This window comes from Athene cunicularia (genome assembly GCF_003259725.1).
Source record: "Athene cunicularia isolate RWA chromosome 6 unlocalized genomic scaffold, athCun1 chr6_part1, whole genome shotgun sequence".
Lineage (NCBI taxonomy): Eukaryota > Metazoa > Chordata > Aves > Strigiformes > Strigidae > Athene > Athene cunicularia.
In genome coordinates, this window is record NW_020799105.1 from 13976662 (window position 1) to 14001481 (window position 24820).

Consider the following 24820-nt stretch of genomic DNA (forward strand, 5'->3'; position numbering starts at 1 on the left):
GGAACATTAGACAAGGATCCCCCCCCCCCCCCCCCCCGCAAATCCACAGAATCAACAGCATTATTAGTGACAAAGATAGATTTATTGCCTCCAGCCAGACTATGCTTGTTAAGGGAGCCAGGTACAGCTCTATAACTGGATATGAATTCTAATAAAGTTTGTTTAAAAATGTGGTGGTGTTCCAAAAGCAACTGTGCAAAGTTGGCAATTCTGATTTTAACAAATCTACTCCTTGTAACTCCTCAGAGACATACATGTTTGCTGAGAAAGGCCTTTTTTTTAAACACCTCTTACTAAGAATGCAGCAAGTCGTATACTTTCCTCACTCCCACTCCAGAATATTGTGGTACTACTTAAAGAAAGCAATTGTTTGTTTATTTCTGCATGTACTGTGAACTTGCCCAAATATGCATGCAAGCAGAAATCCATGTAGAAAATTTATTCACAGTAATGAGGCATAAACCATGCTCTAATCCCAGAGGAGGAAGGTTGCTCAAGTTCCTTCACCAGAAGGTCATGTTCACTTTGAGATGATGCTGTTGCAGCTCCCATCAGTGTTAGATTTTATTGGAAAGAAATAGAGTGTATCTGTACTGATAGATATCCTGGGAAATCTCCGTGGATATACAGTACTTCTGGAAAAGTAATGGCCATTCTGTTACAGAAAAATTTAGTATGGATTAACCCTCGGATGTAGATGGAATCAGCATAAATGGCAGTTATGAAAGAAAAATAAACCAGAGGAGGACACAATAATACCAAGTACAAAGAATGTGCCCTGAGGACAGATGCTCCATTCCCCCTTTTGAAACAGACTCTCAGTCTTTGTCCCAGCCATGGATTTTATAGGAGGACAGAAACCATCACCTGGAGCTGAAAGTAAGAGTCTGTGGTTTTTGTTGTGGGATTTTTCAATAATACTCAAATTAGAGGTAAAGGGGGAAAAAAAAAATGTTCACAGAACATTTAGCAATGAACAGCCAAGTGATAATTTCACCACACTACCTATGGTGTTGCAGAGTGGCAGCTGTAGTTTGGGAGGATAAAGCCATGGTTGAGCAATGCTACCCCCACTCTGCCCGAATCACAGCTCAGCCCTATCAGGCAGAGCTTCTGGACTTCAGCTGTGATTGTGGGGAGCAAAGTACAGGGGCAGGAGATCAACAAGTTAGCTAAGTAAACTGGTTCACTCGAGAAGCTTCTGAGGGAACAGGAAATTAAAATGTGTCTTTAGGCTTCTCCATATCAGAATACCGGTACAGCTTTTGAGCCTGAACCACACCAGCATAGTAAATAAGAAAATCCTACATTTTTCTTTACACAGTTTTGGAGAGTATACTTGAAAGAGAGAAAGAGGCAAGACTACTCGTATGATTTTGTGTCAGGTGGGGGGTGTTTCAGACTTCAGAGCTGAAGCAATTACAACAGTAAATAAAACTACTATTAAAAACCGTATGTTTTTAACTGCTATTTGCGTGTAATCACTCTTAAATAAATGAAGGGAAAGTAAATGTTAGGAGAATAATTTGCTGTTAATCAAGAGTAATAAAGTAAGCAGCTTCATTTCCTTTCCAGAATTCTCTGGCTTTAATGTTGTTTTATCTCTCATAAGTTTGATGGCAGGAGGAAGCAAAAGGTGAAACAATGCTATGAGTGTGTGTGCATGTGTGTGAAGAAATTCTGAGGTCTCAGGACTCTGAGTCTTGTTTTCTCCCCCTTCCTTTTCCCATCTCTGATACAGCTCATCTCTTTAGCTGTGCATTTTGACACACTGGGATGGGAAGTAACATGATGCTGAAGACTGCAATCCTGAACATGTTGCCTTGGCCTGAGAAACACCTTTCCTTTCTGGAAACTGGACACTTCATTAAGAAATAAAGTTCAGAAATGTTTTGTAAGGCAGATGAAAAGGGTCTCACTGAGTTTGACAAGGTTCAGATCACCCCTGCTCCCTATCTCTAACAACCTAACTTACAGACTTTCACTTAACAGTGGGGCCATTTATAGAACTGTAGAATTAAAAAATGGAATCAACCTCATTTTCATAACCTAATTTCCATTGATTTTGCTAACTGGAAAAGTGAGATTTTTTCCTTAGGAGACTATATTTGGGATCCGAGTAGGAATTCTATTCCAAGGTTATAATGTTGGTATAGTGTCTGACATAGGTAAGCAGAAGTGACGATTTGGCTCAAATTTATTGAGCCCCTGTAATAGTATCTTCTGTGTACAGCAGTGATGAAGGCACATGATGCTGTATAACCACAGGCAAAATATTTACGGACGGGTGCTTATTATTCAGTTCTACATTGCGCATCTAATCATTTTTGAATGGAAAAGAAAATTCAATTCACTCCAAACACAATACATTGTTGCTGGTAAAATTGAATATAGCTTCAACAATGAAAAGAGAACTGCCAATAAATCTATGCTGGATGTAAACAAGGGTGGGGGAAACTTTCACAGTTGTTACACAGTATTTTAAACAAGCAAAGTTTGATTTTCATAATGACTATTCTCAAAGCACCTAATTCTTTTTAATTTATTCTGTCATTAGCCCATTCAGGAGGAATAACACCGATAATAAAAGAGAAAACACAGAGGTTAGATGTTTCATGAGAGTCCTACAGCACCATGTCTGAGCTCCCTCCTCCCTGTTTTTCTGTATCATCCCTACACCTGTGCATTCACACTGTCTCCAGCCAGGGCTGGGCTGCGCTCATTCCAGACCCACTCACATAAGACTATCTAAGTGGGGTGGGTCTTCAATGCAGCATTAGTGACTAACGTGGGTGAGATAATCCCAACCAGCCTGTGCACAATAGCTGATATATCTGACAACTCCAGCTCCATCTCACTATGTGGCATGCCAAAGGCCACAGAAATAGTAAGGTCTGGGATTCAAATCCCTGCCTTCCAGATCAATCTGCTCTTTTTGTCACTTGTTCCAGCCTGTCCTAAGTACTTCTCCACATAGTCATGTTCCTGAGCTTTCCCATGGCTCTGTAGTTCACCTATTCCTCTTCCCTTCCTCCTCTATCTTTCATCTACCTTTTTGCTGCCTTCGGTATGTTCCAGGAGCTTCCAAAAAACATGTCATATATGTCAGGGCTTGGCCCAAGGTCAGATGCAATAGTGCTGCTGGTAGGTTACAGAAGGGAAAGAGGGGCTGTGCTACAACATGACAGCTCCATCCTTACTCCATCCACAGTCCAGGGTAAGGACAGTGAGCAGGATGAATGGTGAGGCGATTTTTCTTTTTAAGATTCCTATTTTATCTCATGTCTTCATTCAGAATTTAATATGGGCAGAAAATAAAGCAGAGGGTAGAAGATCCAGTATATTTGCTGAGGAAATGTATCACTCAAGAAATCAAACATTTTTCTGACACTTCGTAATGGATAAGAAAACATGTAGAAGGGAGTTCTCAGGGCCCTGATTTTACAGCTGGGACATGACCCTTGCAGGCTCATTGCCCTTCGTGCAAAGTGTTGGGAGGGCAAGCAGGGCTGAGATTCTGCAACCCAATCAGCAGTGGGTTTTAAGGAAAGGGGGTGGGAGAGGGCCTAGACCAGGAAACTCTTATCAGAGCACTGTGATTAGACAATGTCTCCTTTGCACTTTCAGCTATGCTTTGGAGCAGTATAGCTTAATCAATCAGGTGATTAGCACTACAGTGACATTTTGCTTATTGTGTCAGTGAATGTCCATAAATCCTGAGTAGAAACCAGTTTAATAAAAGCTTCTGTTATTATTATTTTACTCACTCTGGCATAGAATAAAAACAGTGAAATAAATATGCCAGCTTCATATATACTGTCCTCTTGATGACAAGATCTTACTGGTTCGTTCTTACCCTTGCAGAGTCCTTCCCTTGAGAGGATGAGAAGTAGAACTAGAACAACAAAATTGGGTTGTGGGAATTACTGTGATGTGGAGAGATGGATCTAGTAAATCAGGAAACATTTCAAAGCTAGTGGCTCCTCTGGATGTGGGAACTTCCACACATTTTGACTGTCAAGCTACCAAAGCTATAAGAGATCAAGAAGCTTCCATCACTCTTCTCAAAGTGGTCACAGATTCTTGAACTGCCTCTAATATAACATTTTAGGCCAAACATTTAGACCACTAAGAAATTCTACAATTTAGCTTCCTGGAATACCTCCCCTTCTCATTACATTTTCAAGTGAATATTAACTGCTTTGAATCATACCACTGTTTCATTCTGACTTTTTCTTAGTGTTTCAAAGTCCTACCATGAGAGAAATATCAGCATGTTTTATTTTGGTTTCTGGGATATTTTTTTTCTTTCCCTTAAAGAAGGTTTCTCATGGGAAAGTTCTTATTGATGGAAACTTCTTCACCTGGCTTCTACTTACAGAAAGTACAAGGAATATTCATCCCCAAATTTTCTATTTATTTATTATGTTTTCCCATCTGAAATGAGAGCCAAGGCACAATATAACTGGTTTGCCTAATATGATACAGGAAGCTTGTGGAAACTGTACCTAAATCTATGGCACCCAGAGGCTTGAGCACAAGGCTCTTCATCTGCTTCTCCATTTTTTCTCCAGCTTTCCATGAATACATTCATCAAATAAATTTATGAGAGGAAGGAATAAATTTGAAATCCCTGTTACGGAGTATTTCCAAGCAAGGATTTCATATTCATCTTATTCTAACCAGACATATGATGCCTCTCCAGTTGGAGCACACAGACTTGTAACTGTTGGACCAGGATTTGGCTTTCAATAACTTGATATTTGCAATGGATGGCTTGGACTCCATCTGCAGATGATGAATAATTCACAGAAATCAAATGGTAAACACTTGTAAATGACAGCTAAATACAAGAAAGACAGCTCTTTCTTTGAAATGGACAGTTTTCAAGGAATGGAAGAATCAAATTTGTAGATTAATAAGGAACCCAGCGTCCACAGCTGGTTTAGCCCTCACTTTTCCCCAGGAAGTATCTCTCCCTAAACTGTTGATAGTAACCTGGGAAGAATAGGACAAAAAGTTGAAAACCTACACTGTGGTATGATAGGCTTTCTCAGCACTGTCCTTTGGTAAATCTCTGGAATTTCTGTGTATACCTCAGGAGGGAATTTAATCTGTACAATAACTGAAATCACTTCTATTCCAAGAAATACAGAATGTAATTGCAGGGTTTTTTTTTACTATTATTATCTCTCCTTGGGTTTTTTTATTCCTATTTGGAAACTTTAATGGAAAACATTTACCCTAATTTAAAAAACAAATGCACAGACTCCAAATACTTCTCTTTTATTCAGACTGTTTTTGGAGCTACCTAAGTTGATTGGTTGCAGGCTTTGGTCCTTTTAAAAATTTCTTTGTCAATCTTGGATCAATGGACAGTGTTTGCTAAATCAAGAAGATTTGACAAGAAGAAAAGCAGAGAGTGGGGGAAATGAAGCACAAAATAAATGTCTAAGTGATGAAGCTGTGGTCTGACTAGCTAGGATGGGGGGTAGGAGATTGCTAAAGACAGAATACAGGGCCAGCATCACTGAACCGTGCAGATTTACAGAGAAAGGGTCTTTGTGCCTTTCAGATGATGCTGGCATTTGAAATCTCTACACTGGGACTGTTTATCAGAATGTAGTTCCCCTTGCATCTCTTTTTTTTTTTTTTTTTTTTTTTTTTTTTTTTCCCTCCTTTACCCTAATGCTCAAATTATTGAAGATTGCTCAGATGTTTTAGCAGCAGCCTCCAACTGCTACCTTAAACAAACACTTAAACAAGAAATGTACACCTCTGATGGATGTAAAAGCTTCTGTGCAAGCATAGACTGATCTTCCCAGCCCAGCAACCATTCAAAGAAGGCCATTAAAAAACAGTCAAAGGTCAGAGCTCTTCCAACAAATTCAGCCTCTTTTCTCATTCTTGCAGCCATAGTACCTCTTCCTCAAATCCTACCATCTTTATCAAAGTTAAGTTTTCAGGTGTTACTCTGGCTTTGAGGCCAAATCTAATTTTTGTGATAAATCTACACCAGATGCTTGAGTCAGAGAGACCTTCAGCTAAGTCAGTGTATGTTACCTGGAGAAATATCATAACTAGACTGGCAAAATCGTCTATTTTTATGCATGTATTATAACCTCTCTGGCCTAGATAGGCTGTGGACTGTACACAGGATGTCTAACTATCTTATATCTAAACAGGCTTTTATCTTGCTATCTCTCCTTTCTTTATCAGCAATGACATATCTAAATTAATTTTTCTACTGAATGCAGCTTCCTCTTATACAAGCAGACATGACAATATTGATACTCAAACCTGAGCCAAATTTAGGGTGAATTTCTAGGTTTGGCACAAGCCTTTATGACCTCCTGCAAATACTTCAGTTCTTATAGAGGTAAGGTGTAAGAACAAGGAATAACTTGAAACAGGCATAAGCAATCTCCAGGAAAAAGTTCTGTAGTTGAAGATGGAAACTTGAAGTATTTCCAGAACAAAATCTGTAGTGATTATATGCTTTTTAAACTGTTCTTTGCCTTCTTATTCTGTCCTTGTAAGTTCTTGCATCACTAGATGTGCAGCTGAGGCTGCAAAACAGCATTGACATACAAATAATCAATCACTGTAGTTATCTTTTTAATTATGGCACAGGGAGAGATTCCTTCATTTAACTGGTTTGCTGATAAAATTGGACTTCACTCTCATGTTCACTGCAGAAGGAAAACACCTTTTTCAGCTGTTTCTGATGAAAGCAGTGAGAAATGTCCCAACCTTTCCAAGAAATTCCTTTGGGAATGGCCAGACTTGAGTCAGTAGCCCTCCTCAGCCTGACTGGATTTGAACTCACATTTTTCCTAACCTGGGGATGATCACTAGTTTAATAGACATTGAGGGCAGAGTAAAGGAAGCAGCTTTGCTCTTCTTCCTTCTGAAGTTGAATCACTGTGTAGCCAAGAATACAAAAGGTGTAGGTTAAGCAAGGGAAATGACCTCTGTGGACTGGAGGCATTCTGCGTTTATAGCATCTGTACATTTCAGGCACTGTCAAGCTCCCAGCACCCTAGGAAACAAAGAGTGCTTTTAGGCACCAAGTATGCTGAGATACAAAGTGAATAAATACGTATTCTTTCTGCTGTTTTGCATATAGGTAGACTGCAGTCATTCTTCAGGCACCATGTGCTTCAGCAGTGAGACTCCTTGTCACGGAAAACTGGTTATTCGGACTGACTCGGGTTCAAAAGCAACTGCACAAACTCTTGTGTAGAAATCCCTTCAAAGTTATGAAATATGAAGATAATACTTCTGGCTCTGGGTGTGCCTGTGCTGCTGGTCACTGGAAAGTAAGACTTTCTGGTCAGCGGTATCCTGCGCTTTCTGTTCTTATTCACACTTGGACATGGGGATAGAAAAAATATACCAGGTTTGGTATCCTGTTTTCTGATCCCTTGTGGTCATTCACACATTTTCAAGCACACTAGTGTAACATCCCGCTCCGACGAGGGGGACAAGTGACTCAGATTCACAAATCCCCAATTGGAGCGGACAACAAGTCTCCAAGTTCAAGTATTTATTAACTACCTACAATGCACTAATTACTAATTGAACACATGATAATTGGCCAAGTACAGAGCAAGCTGTGGCGAGCAATATAATATGCTTTGCATTTCTTAATAGAAAAGGAAAAGAGGGAGATAGAGGGAATGGGGGAATACAGATCACCGGTCTGGGTTCCTGCGCTGATCCTGCCGGCGAGGGTTCTAGGAGGCGGCCATCTTCTTTGCTGGCATCTGTCTTCTTTGTTTCACTGCTCTCTCCAGACAGCCGGGGGCGGGGGGTCAGGGAGAGGGGCAGAGAGAGAGAGACAGAGCAAGCCCTTTCTTCTCCCCTTTGATTTATACCCACTTTCCTTGGGTCCGTCCCCTAGGTCAACCCACAGACCTACGTATCCCATGTACAGGGAGGGGTAAGGTGTTCCATGGGATGATGTCACTAGCATGATCATGACAGCCCTCGTTAGCGTATTGAGGGGTGTCAACTTCAATATGCATTTCATGGATAATGAAGCAAAGTTCATTCACCGGACACATGGCCCTTGAAATCTGCCCAGGTGCCCCAGAGAAGAGCCGTCCTGTCTCCACAGGGCTCTCTCCCCCAGATACATCGGGCAGTGTTATCAGCTTCTGCCTCCACAGAAAGCACCCTGTGACTCATGGTTTTGTCTTGCGAGTGTTTGAGGCATTTCTTCAATCAGCCTCAACTTTTGCTTTCCCAGGCTGTTTGTCTTAGTTTCTCACAGGCCTGGTTTCTCGGCTCTCACAACCAGTGCTAACTCAGATGGTATCTAGGAGCACAAATTCAATTTCATAATGAACTTGCTTAGAGCAGAGGTTGGATCTGTGGAAAAGCCCTTGAGACATGCTTTCTAGGTACAAACCCAACATGACTATGTGGGTCTCTTGTTACAGTGACAAGGCTCCCTCTGGAGTGACAGCACTGAAGGATCTGCCATCTTCTCTCCCAACACCCATCTCCTCTATCAAGCACCAGTGCTTCTGGGGAGGGTCTTTCTGGATTTAACACACCCAGCTGAGCTCTCCGCAGCCCAGCCCAAGAAAGCCAGTTTGCCACAAGTTCCTGTCTTGCTTTCCAAGTCTTCCTCTGTTCCTTGTTGGTTATCCCTCGCATGGGCCTTTCAGCAGACGTGAGGCAAACACTAGACATGTGGCAGCTGTGCTGGCATAGCCAGAAAACACATCAGTGGGAGATCCAGAAGAACAGATGCAACCCAGCAAGCCTGTGTGGACTGCCTGCACAAGCCTCTCCGTGCCCAAAGCAGTGCCAAGTGTCTCAGCAACATGTAATGGGCACCATGCCCTCCAAACAGACGGACATGAGCATTGACAAACCAGAGACCACATCCAAGCATTAAACATATGCTTGTTGTGGGGCACTTGTCATAGCCAGACAAGACAAAACAGATGGCTAGACCTGTAGATCTTTGTTTTACACATCTTAATTACACAGCATATTTACTGACCCTGTTGGAAAGGCTCTGGTTTTTAGGACCTTCGTTGTGTGCACAACTGAGGTTTAAAAAGAGATGTCAAATGTGTGACATGGGAACAATTGCCCTATGAAAAGAAGCAGCTAATTTCTCTGTCTTTGGTAGATAATGTTTATATAGGAGAGAGCTGGACTATAATTAATCAGATTAAATTCAGAACAGATAGATGAGAAAGAAAAAAGCAGACTCAAAGAGCAGTGAGGGTAGATGGCTGTGCAGCCAGGCTGCAGATCAGGCTCTGAGGATTTCTGTAGGCCACAAGATGAAGGGGACTTGGTAGCACACTGCTGTTAAAAGGGTAGACTGCTTTCCAAAATAGACTCTTGGTCACCAACATTTTGAAGCTTAGTGAGGTAGGGGATTTGAGTAACTTTGGTCAGATGGCACAAGACAGAGGCCTGTGCACAGACAAAGAAAAGGGGGGAAAGCCGTGTACCAGGTGCTGATAACGTTGCTAGGTTACAATCTCCTAGCTCAAAGAGAATTTCTTATGGTCCTTGAAGTTGTATGTTCCAGCAACAAATCATCCTAGATTCTAGCACAAACTGGCCTGGCGGTTTGGCCAGGGCCCAGGGAACAACTGAGGCTGCGCAGAGCGACAGGGTGAAAAGTTCATCAGCGAGGAAGAAGAGGTACTTCATCTATACGACCCTTGCCCAGAAATTTGCCACCCCTGACCGGAACTTGAAGAGCTCATCGCGCAGGCGCAAGGGGAGGAGACCTGATTACCATGAGAAGCGAGGGGAGGCGGGGGTAGACTATGTATATGTATAGGTATTCTATGAATATGGACTATTTTGTAACATATAAGCCGGACGGGAGCTACAAACGGTGTGCACGCTTTTGGTGGAGCTATCCCCCATGCGCCTGGAGCCGAATAAACGTACCTACCTTACAACTTCACGGTTGTAGAGTCTTATCTCCGTAAAACATCTGGGAAGGTGGTCTCTCTGTACTTGGTAACCTTCACTGGACCTTTTTTTCCCCCCCCTATAATAAAACATATATAGTATTTGTTATTCAAATCTCATATTACGGTTAAATATATTATTCAGTAAATTAAATATAAAAAGAGATGGTGTTAACGTCAGATTGTATTGGAACTGAACTTTGTTGTGGTCAGACAGTGCTATGGTTCTAAATGTTTTTGCACTTTACATGTAACTTAAGGTTTAAAAGAAATAAGAAATAAGGCATTATGTATATAGTTTTTTATGGTTAAAATCGGTTGTTAAAAGGGAGTTAAAATGGCCACCATCTTCAGGCCAAATGGTGTTATGTCCAGACAAGTCTGGACCATGGATACAAGCACACATGGATACAAGGGTGTTGGGAGAGAAGATGTGCTGAGCCATCCCCTCCTCCCCCATGGTGGAAAGCCCGCGAACATTCCCTGGCAACAAAAAGCCCCCGAAAGAAAAGCCCTCGAAAAGTTGTTTATGACTTCGCAGACCTCTCAGGGAGCATCTCCACCCTCATGAATATTCATGAAGGCTGCACTTTAAAAGGACTCTGTTTGGGGATGTAAGGTGTGTGTCTTGGTGGAGCAGAGACTCCCCGGCACACCCAGCACTGTTTTGCTCACTTTTGCTTGATAATAAATTTTATGGACCACTAAAACAAATTTGAAGGTGGTGATTTCACTTTAAATTGCGACTAATCCATAACACCCCCTGTTGCTGAATTTGCAAGACCTGTGATGTAATTATTTCAATGCCCTCATGAGGTCTCACCGTAGGGTATAATTTTAGACATCCTAAATTAACAGACATTTAGACAAAATGGAGAAAGTCTAAAGAAAAGCAACATGGGTAATAAGAGGTGGAGGAAACATGACCCATAGAGAAAGGCAATAGAAATGAGGTCTATTTAATCTGAAAAAGAAAGAGAGGCCTATAATAATAGTTCTCTACATTGTCAAATGCTCTTAATGGCACAGGCAGAGGCTAGCTGTTTTTTGAAGGTGATAGGACATGATGTAATCAACTTCATTTGTTAGTAGAACATGACAATTTAGGATTGAAAATACAGAAATTTGCACACGAACTTGGAGGAGGATTTTAAGGCATTAAATTATAAATTGCACCAGGTGAAAACACCACAGGATCTAAGAAGGGGTTGTGATTAACAAGCACTGTTCAACTCTAATATTACACCACAAGACGGCAAAGATATTTTCACATCATTGCCATGACGGAGTCATGCTGTCTGTATAGTAAACCAGGACAACATTTCAAAGGAAATTTCAGAAAACCCCATGTCTGATATTTTCAGTTTTTCCCCAGTGACTTTTTAGAAAATAATTCTTGAAATTCTAAAATTTTAGTGAAATAGATTTGTAGCAGCAGCTCTCTTAAATCAATGGGGAATGTTAGCAGAATAAGATGTTTTTGAAGATGAGTAAAGGAAGCAACTTTACTTCTAACATTTCAGACCTGCATGTTGTTTTCTTGGTTACTGCAGGGGTTAATGAAGCCATTTTTACAGAAAAGCATGGTTCACAATTAGCAAGGTGCTGGATTTCCAGCATATAATCTGATATCAGAAAGAACCTTTGTGTCTATCTACTTTCAGCACAAGACATCTCATTGAGTAATTCTTACTCCGTACTTTTATTTTGGGGCTTTTTGTGAATTTCTTCTATGCACTTGGCCTTGAATAGCTGCAACTTCTATACTGGATATCAGATCTTTTTCTTAGAGAAGAGATTGGGTAGATATGCCTGTGCCATTATCAGGTTCATATGTGAAGTGACAGATCTTGAAGAATATCCAACAGACACACAAACATGAAGGGAGAAAAACACACATACATACACACACACTCTCTCCCCCCCTCGCTCCCTGAGATCATCATGTAGAAGAAATATTCTCCTCAGTACATTAGCCACAATGCACCCTGGTAAATCATTGGTTCAGGTGCATGAAAAATTGAATATTAAAAATGTGTCTCATATTTGGATTATTTTTTTTTTAAAGCCCAAGATCTTATAAGCCTCCAGGCATTTATAATATTCTCATTTGGAAGTTATAAAGCAGCCAAGCTGGATATGTACTAAATACAAGAATAAATAACCAAGAATGAAATATTAAGAATTCAAAGCCAAAACCATTTGCTAAAAATCATAGAGCATCATTTCAATTGGTCATATGCCAAATTAAATGTAAAAAGAGACTAACAAAATAAAATTAGAGCAGAAAATGTTATTAGAAGTTAAGCTAACATAAAGTGTATGTATATATTTTCTGGCTTTTGTGATTATCAGAGGCATTTTTGGAATGGAGGGGGTAAGTTTAAAAGGCAGATGATAGATTTGCATGTCAAAATAGCAGGATGCTCTGGTCAACATCTAATGAAAAGAGTGTAAATAATGTAAAACATACTTTTCTCTTTCAGATCATGTTTGTAACAGAACAACTGAGCTCTCTAACAAAGTGATGTTGTGGTGCAGGGGATAAAAATCTGTGGTAGAAAGGATACCTCCGTTCACATTTCTGAAGCGCTGTGAGAATGTGTCCTACACCCTATGATTCTGCATGTCTGGGTGTTGTTGGAGGAGCAGTCCTGGATCTGTCTGGAGAGCACTTTTGAAACAGTTGGGACCCCCCATCCCAGCACAAGGGTGACTTGGTGGAGCAGGCGACCACTGACTATTTGCACAGACAGCCTGGGGAGGTGGTCCTGGGTAATAGTCAGCCATCAGGGAGCTTGACCTGTTCCTGGACACCACCATGATGGCACTTCATGGAGTGATGATGCCATCAGGTTTCACACTCCATCCTTCTCACTGGGTGGGAAAAGTGTATATCATATTAGAGAGACCCATTCATGTCCTGGGGACATGTCTGGGAACACCATCACCTTTGCTGTCACAGGAGCCACCTTGGGCTGCCCTTGCCTACACCTCCAGTACCAGAGCAATTGCTTTCAGGAATGGATGAAGCCATGGGAAGCAGGTAACAGTGTAGAAAATGGGGATGATGGCACAGAGCAGGGTATCTCTTCTGTGTTACAGAGAGACCTAAGAGGGATTTTTTGCAGAAAGGGAGCTCTTCCAGAGGAGCCCACACAGTTGTTAAGGAGACAAATGCTCTCTAAAGCTCTGTCTCATCAGTATAAAAGAAAGGAGCAGAGGTTAACTATGCGTTCTCAGGTAAAGAAGAAAAAAGCTTCCATTATGCTTTCTGGAGTCCTCTTGTCCCATCTTGTTTTAACCCCTCTGTTACAGAGGTTCTCAAAGAAACCACCAAAATTAAAAATTTAATATTAACAACATTAACTAGCTCTCCATAAATTACAGGTTCAAATGTCTGCGAGAGAGCAGAACAAGTTTCTAGGGCTTAACGGCAACCCAAAACACATAACAAGGAACTCCATTAGGGTTTAACGACAACCCCAAATGCTTTACAAAGCCCCACTTTGGCAATCCCAAATGCTTTATCCCTCACCTGACAAGTGAGGGCTCTCACCCTCGCGGACCTGCTCAGGGCAGCGTCCGACCCAAAGCCCCTGGAGGAGTTTCCTTGGGCCGCGTCCTGACCCAAGGGGAGAGTCCTCGACCGCAGCTGCTGCTCCAGGGGAACCCCCAGGGGCCTCCATTTATACCCGGGCCCAATCTGACCTGCAGTCAGTAGCGGCTCCCATTGCCCAAAGGCCCCAGTTACCACGGGGCCCTGAGAACGAAGGCAGCACCGAGCTGCGGCCCTTCAGCAGCCAAGCAGCTCCGCTCTCATCGGGGGGTGCACCTGCCACACTCTCATCATTAAAAAGAATTTGTTTTGCAGCCTGCTCTCCTACTGGTCGTGGGGGAAACTCCTGAGCTAATCACACCAGTGGCCACTCTATTCCTGTCCCTGATACATGAATTGTGGAGTTAACACAAGATCTGTGCAGACATGTGTAGGGCTCTTACTGAGTAAGAATATTAACACATGGTTATATCTAGAAACAAGTGGCTCATCCTGAATAACTTATTCCAGCACAACTTGATGTTGAGACAAGCTATTCAGGAAAGAAAAGAACCTGTCATCAAGGAGATTTAAATACAGATGGGTGAGAATTTTTTTCTCCAAATATTTTCTTGATTAAACAGACATTTCCATTTTAAATTGGATGGAAATCCAGAAAATCAAGCATTTAATTTTCTGACATAAACTCAGCATTTTTTCATCAAAACAGTTTTGATTTCTGTTGATCATAGATACTTTTTTTTCAGTAAAATCAAGTTTGTAATCAGATGTTTTTACAGTTTTAAACAAAATAAGGGGATGGCCACTGTCAGTTGTAAGACTTTTTTTGCTAAAACTTTCCTACTTACAGCATCACTGGGATACATCCTATTAGAAACACCACTGCATATTGCAATTGTTGCAGTCACTGCCACTTATGTTTGCCTCTCAAAAGCATGCATTGCAGTGCTGGTGTCTGAGGAAAGACCTCAGGAATTGGTAGTGGTAATTACTTCCGTGCCATTTTGAATGACTGCAAGAAAGACTATCTATTAGATCTTTCACAGGTTATGTTTTAGGCATGCCTTTACCTCTCCCAGGCAGAGCCATCTCAAGGCTTGCCATCCATATCGGCATATCTGGTGGGAGCTGTGCTCAGGGGAGTGCTGCCCTGGGTGTCTGCTCTCTTCACCTCTGCAGCAGCCTGCTCCCATGAGTGAGAATCCAGGTCCACACGCCGGACAGTGTGAACTGGGATCCATGGCCAGTTCAGCTGACAGCAGGGCCTGGTCTGTGGCCAAATTGAAAAGGCAAGTGTTGACCTGAAAGCAAAAAGACAGAAAGGCCTTGGTTTTATCCTCTGTGCCCTAGCAGGGAGGCTTGGTTAGTGTAGGGAAATGGTGATACCTTACTGTTGCCATGTGGCTGGAAGCAATTCAGCTTAAGAGCATGGTTTGATTGATATGACCTGTCTGTGCAACTTAGGTTAACTGAGAGAAAGACAAGGTACAGCTAGTGGAGTAGCTGCAGGATTCATAGATGCCCGCAGAGCAGAGCAGTAATAATGTCTTGTGAATCTCTGTTTAACAGGTCCAAAATTTGTGAGGAAGAACAAGCAAAAAGAAAACCCCAAATCTCATTTTAGACATAGGAGGAAACACTCTACAGCTCTACCCATGCCATTTTGAATTAGCAAGTTGTTCTCAAATAAGGTGTAATGGGAAATAAACCCTAATGAAAGCAAACAGTACCTTGTGTTTCACAACCTGTCACTTTGCTTGATTGCTACCCAAGAGGAAGGCACTGAGAGATTTCTCACAGAAACAGTTTTAGTCTCCACGCAACTTAATACTGACAGATATACACCCACTAGTACCCCTTCTCTGCTTTACTGATATATTCTTTTCTGTTTTCCTTTCAAGATGAACAGGACAAAAACCATCTACTTGTTCTACACACCTTCAATCTACCTGTTGTTGTGGGACAAGACTTTCCTCTACATACACCAACATGAACTTTAAATTAGGTGGGAGAAAGTACCAAAGGGAAAAATGTTTGTTTTCAATGAGCAGCAGAAACAGAGCTAAGAGAAGACCTTTCTCAGAATATGCTTTTGCTCAGACTTGTCAGGGGGTCATTCAGGTGAGGACCTGCTGGATAAACCCTGTTCTCATTTAACACAACTGGGAGCCACAGGCAACTGCCAACTTTACCCAGGGCTGCCACATGCCCAGACATCAGCTGTCAGCCCAGCTCTCCACAACACTGACATCATCTGAGTAGGCAATAACCATTTTATAGCCCTCGTCAGACTCCTGTCTGAGGCACTTGTTTAGTCTCCTTGACCTTAGACCTGGCCTTAAATTTACTCACAGGATTATGGAGACTGGTCCTGCCAAAGCTCATAATACTAATGAATCTCAGAGTAACTCAATTTTCATAAAACCTTACCTCCAGAAGTCATGTGAATTTCATGTGATTCCTGCTTTTACAAAGTATAGACTTAATAATTCTCATGGTTTTGGGAGAAATCTGTATAAAAGTAATTGGTCATTGTATCTTAAAGACACAAAACTAGAATACCCAAGAAATACTCCATAATTAATCTTAAATAAAGAAACATCATGTAATGTAAAAAAATACCTAAGTGTTCTGGGGTACCTGGCTCATTGGTGCCAGTGTTGTTATGCTATTTTTATAAAGTGGGTGTTTTGTATCCAGTGAGAGACAGTCCATCAGTGAGACAGGCTGAGCTGGCTCCCCAGAGCTGTGTGTTCAGCAAAGGCCCCAGCAGCATTTGAGCAATTTAGCACTTTCCAGGAAGCCAGACAAACTAACACAGCCTGTTTATTTCCTCTTTCTTTCAGTACTCCCACGCTGGTGCCTCTGTAAAGGAAAATATTGATGGATCTGAAATATGTACGACATAGACTGGGAGTCCATGGCAGTCGTACCCTAGCAAGCTGTTTCTGAGGCTGTTTCCTTTAGTGAGACCATGAATTATTCTCCATCTTCCTCTTAGACTTTTTTTGGGGGCATATGAATTTGCCACCTACTAAGGTGCTGCGCAATTACAGCCACCAGTGAGTGGCATGGAGGAAGAAATAGCAAAGGTTGCTCTACAGTTAAGATGTTTGCAGAAGATTTCAAGGTTCAGTAAAGAAATAGTTTCCCCACTTAAAAAAAGAGGAGAATAATGTTTGGGGCTGATCTGTCAAATTTTTAAAATTTCACTGAAATTTCTTTTGATCCATTTAATTTCTAGAGGGTGTTAGGCTTAATTTCAAAGTTGATCCCTATTTATGCGTTGAGTATTTTTGAGCCATATCCTTCATCAGGTTGCAGTGAAAGATAGTGAGAAAACTTCAGTGAAAGCTGTGTAAAACCCTACTCCTTGTTTGTTGATTTGCAGACAGAACGGGGCTGGGTGGTCTTAGTGGCTGGAAATGGGGACAGGGAGCCAGTGGGAGCCCAGGGGGAGCTGGAGGGAGCCCTGTGGGACACGGAGAAGTACTGAGGTGGGGAAGTGATCAGGTGCAGCGTGTCAGCTCCTCCAGCAACAGCTGAAATGAAGACATCCAAAGGTGCTGTCCCCACTCCCACTCTCCCATCCCTTCTGTAAGCATAAATAAAATTTATTTGCCTCAGTATGAAGTTCCCACTTCCACACACTCTAACAGAGAGGAGTGATTTGCAGCTCAGTTCCCACTCTTTAACAAAACCCGAAGAGAAAACAAACCCTTCCACTGGATGACTAATTCCCGCAGATGACTTCAAAACTCACTAGGGGGAGTTTAAACCTCTCTGAGAAAAACAAGGAGCCGAGAGATTTTTTAGGAAACACAAACTGAGCAGATCTCGTTCAGTCCTTTTGTGCCAATGTTTTCTCGTAGCAAACAAAGAATATTCCCTTTGGAGGATGTGCCTGGCACTGTGCATCAGCCAATAGAGGCCACAGCACAGTCATTGTGTGAGTAACTTCCTAGCATGCAAATGGATTGTGGCAGCTATAATATCACAAGATTCAATGAAACGACAATGAAACTTGATTTGGTTTTGTTGGGTTTGTGTATTTTTTTTGTTTGTTTGTTTGTTTTTGTTTTCAGTATATGCAGAGAGATTATTTATTTTAATAATGACCAGAAGGAGGCAAGGATTGAAATCCCTCGATGTTAACCTTTATTCTCTGCTGAGCCTTTGTTTGGTCAAGAAGAACTCAGCAATGTAATAGAAACCGTGTTCTTTATTTTCTTTCAAAAATTAACTCCTTTTCACTTTTATGCAAAATTCATAGCACTGCAAAACATTTCAGAAGTAGCCTTATTACTATCATTTCCTTTCCCTTCAGAAAGTATATTCCTCTGTGAAAATATCTGGTAAAACAGGTCCACCTTCAAGGGGTGTTAGATCACAGTTGGTAGCCGAAGATCAGACACATACACCTGACAAACTCTTTGAAACCCAAGCAAGGACATTTTAACATCCAGAAAAGATGTGGTTGCATTTTCTTTTCCCATTGTACCATGTATTTGTCTGTTGGGCTTCTCTGTTACATCTCATCTCTAAGACCTGAATTAATCAAGATCCTGAATTTGCTCCTTTCCTGGCAAACTCCCTAAGGCAGGGTGCCCAGGAGCTCTGCAATCCACAGGCAATGACTGTTTTAATTTGTATTATTTTCTGTGTTTTTAACAGCAAGTTCACACATTTTTAAAGAGAGAACAAGGAATTTCTACATAATGAAAGCATGTCTACCAAAAAAGTATGTTCCGGGGGGTTGTCTGTGCCTATGTGGGCCCTCTCCAGAAGGAAACAGGAGATCTGGTTACCCAGGATATGGAGAAGGCTGAGGTACTCAATGACCTTTTTGCCTCAGTCTTCACTGGCAAGTGCTCCAAACTGCCAAGATGCAGAAGGGAAAGGGAGAATGAAGAACTGCCAGCTATAGGAGAAGATCAGGTTTAGACCACTGAAGAAACCTGAAGGTGCACAAGTCCATGGGACCTGATGAGATGTATCTGCAGGTCTTGAGGAAACTGGTGGATAAAGTGGCTAAGCCACTATCCACCATATTTTAGAAGTGGCAGTTCGGTGAAGTTCTCACTGGCTGGAAATGGGGAAACATAACCCCCATTTTTAAAAAGGGAAAAAGGAAGACCTGGGGAACTACAGGCCAGTCAGGCTCACATCTGTGCCCAGCAAGGTCATGGAGCTGATCCTACTGTAAACTATGCCAGGACATATGGAAAATAAGGAGGTGATTGGCGACAGCCCACATGGCTTCAGTAAGGGTAAATCCAGTCTGATTAATTTGGTGTCATTCTACAACAGGGTTACAGTGCTGGTGCATTAATGAAGAGCCACTGAGAGATTTTACAAAGCATTTAACACTGACCCACATGACATCCTTGTCTCGAAATTAGAGAGACATAGATTTGATGGATGAACCACTCAGTGGATAAGGAATTGACTCGATGGCACCACTCAATGCGTTGCAGTCAACTGCTCAATGTCCAAGTGGACAAAAGTCAAAAGTGGCAAAAGAGCATTTATGAATCTTTAAGATGATGGGGGAAAGAGGTGATATTTTTGATGGTGGAACAGAGATATAAAGGGAAACCTCCTCTTCTCATCTTGTTCTATTGCATAGAAGAAAATTGCTGTGAAGGGATGTCATCTTTTGGTTTCTCCGTCTGTGTTCCCTAAGGTTATGTGGCCATGCAAAGGGTCTCCTGATATACACCCAATTTCAGTCCAGTTTTTAGTCTTCTAAGACTGATCAATCTTAGGCAGAGATTTTGATAGCCATCTGAGAAGAGATATTGGGTGAAAAATTTGGAGGTTCAGCCTGGGTGATAATACTGATGGTAGAGAGCAGAAAACCCACTGTCTTCATCTTTCTGTCCTATCCTCTGCAGACTCAGTGGCAGTGAGAAGCTGCAGCTCTGCTCTATGCAGGAAGCATAAACATTTTCAACAGGGAAAATAAAAATTTGTAGAGAAATATATATCCTTGTTACTCTGAGGATATATATGTGCAAGTGAAGGAGAAAACAGGAAATTTGCAAGAATATTGCACTCAGCAGGACATACCATCACAATGGGGTAAGAATGAAATTGTGCTGGAAAGAAACTTGAAAAAAAATCTGAAACCACAAGAAAGTTTGGTTTGCAGAAATCTAACCCATATCTCAGCAGTGTATTATATTCCATTGTCTTGTTTTCCCTTTGGGTGTTTATTTGCATTTAAACGAGCCCAACATCTGGTGGAGGATAGCATCACATGTTTCAAAACCTTCACTTGGATAGCATCGCTTTAAAATAAATGAATGCCTGAATGCACTGTGTAGGGAGTTCAGTGATTTGTGTGGTTGGGTTTTACACATTCATTTGGAGAGGCAAGTGGGATTTGGAGCAGGTGACAAGGGAAGAACTGCATGTGTGGCTAACTCAACATGTGCCACATTTTCTGGATGTAGGAAGAAAATTGAAAAACATGTTATGTTGCAGTCTAGATAAGAACACTTTTAAAATTATGTCTCCATGATAAAAGGGTAGCTTTGAGGAACATTGTTGCTAAATCACACGGAGCTGCACAGACAAGGAAAAAAAAAAGGTAATGTTTGTTAATAGCTTGTGAACTCTATGGACACACAGAAATGTATTTTTTATAACCCAGTTTCTAGCTCTCTATTTTCTATAAATGCAAACAATTTGTCCAGCTTGTCTGCTTGTCTTTTGCATTGCATTTCTAACAAAATGCCCTTAGTCCTGGCAAATCAAGCAAGATGCATGATGGTGTGCCAGCTTCTCTGAAGCATCTTAGGGACTACTGATTGCACATCCATTCATCTGCACATAATCTACTTGAGTTTGTCTGCTGCAGACAGCGGCATTCAGCTACCTCTTATGTGTTTTCACCATAGTCTCTGATACTTGCTGCAGACCTAAAGGACACACGATCTTTGGTCATGATCTTGAGTCTTTTAGAAGTCTGACTCAACATAAAAGATCTTGGCTTAGGTAGAAACAACCTAGAAGATGAGATGGCTGATTCTTTTTTAATTAAGTGGGGAGATGGAGTTATTATGGTAAAAATATGAGACCTGAGTGCATAGCATGGAAAACTCTAGACAGAAGAACCAGCAAGTGAAGCAGTGTGTGTGAGGCCCTGAAGAGGGGACAGCAGAAAAGCATAGAGTCAAGAATTAGGCCACCAATTGTATATAATTAAAAAAAAAAAACCACCTTGCAAAGGTACTTACATGTTAAAATGTAACCTTTTCCCTCCTCAAACCTCAGAAAAATTCCCTGTTCTTCCATTATACACAAGTTACTCTTATTAAAAAATAACATATATCCCTTGATAGGCTTTTGCACAGAAGATGTTTATATGTACTTACTCTTTGAACCACCATCTGCAATGTCTAATGTCCTCCCTGTGGTCTGTATACCCTAGTGCTTTTTTAAGGAAATGCAAAAAGAGAAATAGATAACAGTGGACACTGTATAGGGCTATCTAAGCTCGTTACGGGACTGAATGACATCTGGGTCAACTCCAGTGACGTATTGAACGTATAGGCCAAGCAATGGTCCCCTCCTTCTCTCGGCAAAACAAGAGGAAAAAAAAGTGGGAGATGAGACTTAGTGGATCAGATTGATTCAAGAACCTGATATCTGGTCAGGTAGGAGCTTCATTACTTAAAAGCAGAGCAAAATAGAAAGCTATGTAGAATCATCTGGGAACTCTGTAAGTCTCAGTTTCCCTGAGAAATGTCTCAATTCTACAGGGCACAGAACTATGGGAGACAAAGATCAACAAACAAGTTTTGAACAGTATATTTCAGACACACTCAGGCCTTTCCTGCACTCAGGAATTTATGGATGACTGAAAAAGAAAAATCACTGGGAAAACATTTTTCACTTGAGTGTTTCGCATGAGCAGCAATAGTCTTGCTCTCACAGTCTTTTTTATGGGACTGAAAGCAGTTGCTTTTATTTTACTCCTATCTCTTTGATTTGAGAGAGTTTTTGTGCATAATGATTTTCACCAGAGAGGGTGAGCTGTATGGCCTGTGTCTCAAGCAGTTAGAGTAAAAAAAAAAAAAAAATTGGATGAAGTTAATTCTTTTGTAGATGCGACAGATAGATGGGAAAGACCTTGAGTGTCTACATTGATAAGAGATCTGTCATGTCAGGGAATAAGGAAAAGTGCAATATTCCTGGAAGAGCTTTAAATTACATTTTCATTTTGACCTACTTTTCCTCCAGTTTTTAAGGTCTGCTGGGTGATGGCTTGATAAAGGTGAAGCTATGAGTGACTGATAGGAAATCTAGTTTGAGCAAAGCAAAACTACCTTGTTCTGAGGGCTCTGACTGAAAATAATGCTTGATTTACTATGATTCTTCACATTTATTTAGTCCTTTCATTGGAAGTCTCACTACTGTAAGCATTAGTTGCAGGAGGCTAGCAAAGATTGCAGATAGCCCTTCATCAAAAAAATCCTTTTACAGTAGAAGAGGTTCTCCAAACCATCAATCACGGTAATCCCCTAGAAATGGAATTAGCAGATTGTGTTTTGGACTAGTACCTTGTCTGACATGAGTGTCCAGCTCATTGTCCAGCACACACAGCCTCAGAAGTGCAAGCTTCCAAAGTGTCCCAGCTGCTGACTCCAGCCCAGGTTCATCCCATATGACTCTCAATACTTCCACATGAATTTAGATACTTTATTGTATCTCCTGCACTGGAAGTCAGTTTCATCCCATTTTCTATTAATTAAGAAAGAGAGGCACTTCTAGAAGATCGTGCAAGGCTTGGTCAATCTCTCAGAACCCTGTTAAGTGCCTCCTGACACTAGAAGAAATAAAACTCCTGAGTTAGATGCTAAAGAGAGACAGGCATTTGGCTCCAGCTCCACTACACTGTGAGCCTCCTCTCAGGGCCGCTGTTCAATTCCAGCTGCTAGTTTGTGCTGAAGGTCAATACAAATGCTTGTGGGAGCACAGCACATGGCACAATTCTGACTGTGAGGAAAAAATAAAAAACCAAAAAAACCTAATAGGCATCCTGCAGTCACTCATGCTGAAAAACTGAATGAAAAACAAATCCTTTTCACACAGGATAGTCCCAGAGACTAAACTGTGTATTTAAGCATATAGTTCCTTGAATACTGACAAAATTTCATAAAAGTACAGGAAAGACATGCTAGGGATGAAATATAAACAGATAAATGGTGGATGCACCCTTAAGATGTTGCATACTAAATCCGAGCAACTGGAAAAAGAAGCAATATATTCACATTTCCTTGTCTTCTCCATGCATAGCCATCAAATCAGCACCTGCTGGGCTCAGTAGTTTCCTCTATGTCTCCAACAGCTACAGGAACCCAGTTTCTCAGGAGGTTTTGATAAACTTTCAAAGCCCTAACACTGGAAACATTCATTTTGTACGTGATCTCCATTAAACAAAGAGGGTTACAATTCAACCAAGGCTTTCCAGATCTAGGACATCCAGAAGTACTTAAGTTGATGGTTTCAGACAGTTTCTAGACTAGAACATGGGGTTAGTGGGAAGCTCAACACCTGCATTTACATAATTGTTTTTTAATTATGTAAGACTTTTTCAGGCAGAATATTCATAATTTGTATGTCTTTAAATAATCTTTTAAAATAAATCCAGCCAAATGATCTCTCAGGGGTATATATGGAAGTAAAAGAAACAACTTACTGTTTTTTTTTGTAGGGTTTGTTTCGATTTTTAACTCTTCAGATAATGCTGTGGATAGAAGTGTTTTTAAAAGAAACAAAACTGAGTTTATAAAATACTTGCCTATCAGAATATTTTAATGGACGGTATAGATTTGAGTGGAGCAACATCCAAAACATTTGCATGATCTGAACGGCAGATAGATAAGCACAGCAAAATCAAAATACTTCCTTAAGCAACTGCATTATAGGGAAACATTCCTACTGAGGTATAAATTGGCACTGTAAAAAGAGCAGCAGGTGCTAAAGCAAATCCCAGACTCATTTATACAAGAGGAAAACTTGCCAAACCACGTACATGTCAAATCTGCTGCTCCCAGTAATACTGGGGACTGTTCCATTAAGGGCTGAGCTTCCCAGACAGAGAAACCAGGAGAAACCCTGTGATATTTTTCTGTAGCTAGGCACAGCCAATTGGACCTGCAGGAAAATGAATCTCTTCCAAGCATGTGGAGCATTGACCGTTCACTAAGCCCCATGTGGTATCAGGCACTCCTCCAGAACTAGTGAGTGTAGTAAAGTGATTATGGGATTCTGTGACTGATGGCTCTATCACATGCCTGAGATTCATGGCTTACATAGCCACGCCAGTGATGGGTAGTGGTGTGCCTGCAGAAAATGCAAAGGAATTTGCATTTTAATGTAGTTTAGCCAACAGCATAGAAGGGTTAAGACTAGTCATCTTAATTTGCATTTGCAGTGGGCAAAATAAGTGCCTAAAAATGGCCACAGCTTGAAGTTGTGTGTGCTGATTTAATTTGGCATCTGAGGCTCTACCATGGAAAAATCCTTAGTGGTCTGGTTAAACCACATACCTAAAAGTCAGTGAGCCTGCGGGTATCTGTTCACACCGAGTTTCAGCTTTCTGTTGTTCCCTTTCACTGTTTCTTATGTTGCCTGTGGCTATCAGCAAGCTGTGTACATTAAAAAGGCAGCATTGCTTCTCAGGATATTTCAGGCTTTCCTTCTTTGCAAGATTAGACAGTCTTCTCTCTGTTCCTTAGCTAGAGGAAAAAGAGCTACCCTTTCAGCCTTTCCATCCTTTCAAGGATTAATATACCCCTAGTTTCTTCATTTCTTTCTCCCTTTTTCCATGGTCTTCAGTGCAATACTTTATGTGCTGTCTTTCCAGAATGATTAGATTTTAACACCATTCATCTAGATTTAAAAATAATGGTTCAGACTTGGTGTAATACTCACCCTGCTGCCTTATTTGAAAGAACTTGGGTTTTAGTGGCTTCTCCTTCTTGACAAAATCCTTATGCAGTTTCCCAAGGAAATGGTTCCCCTTCCATGCAGTGCTTGTTTCTTCGGTTATGCAATATCCATCTAGACAAATGAAATGGGGTGTGCCTCTCAGCCTTGCAGTCTGATTAGCAGTGAAGATCAAGCCAGACACCTTTGGGGTGGAGCATTGGGTCATTAAAAAAAAAAAATAAAATCATGATTATGGAAGCTGTACTTCTCTCAACACAATTAATAAATGGAAGGCAGCTGCATTCCCATGATTTAAGGACTATTATTTCAGTTTGTATAGATTATAGACATTTAGAGTATC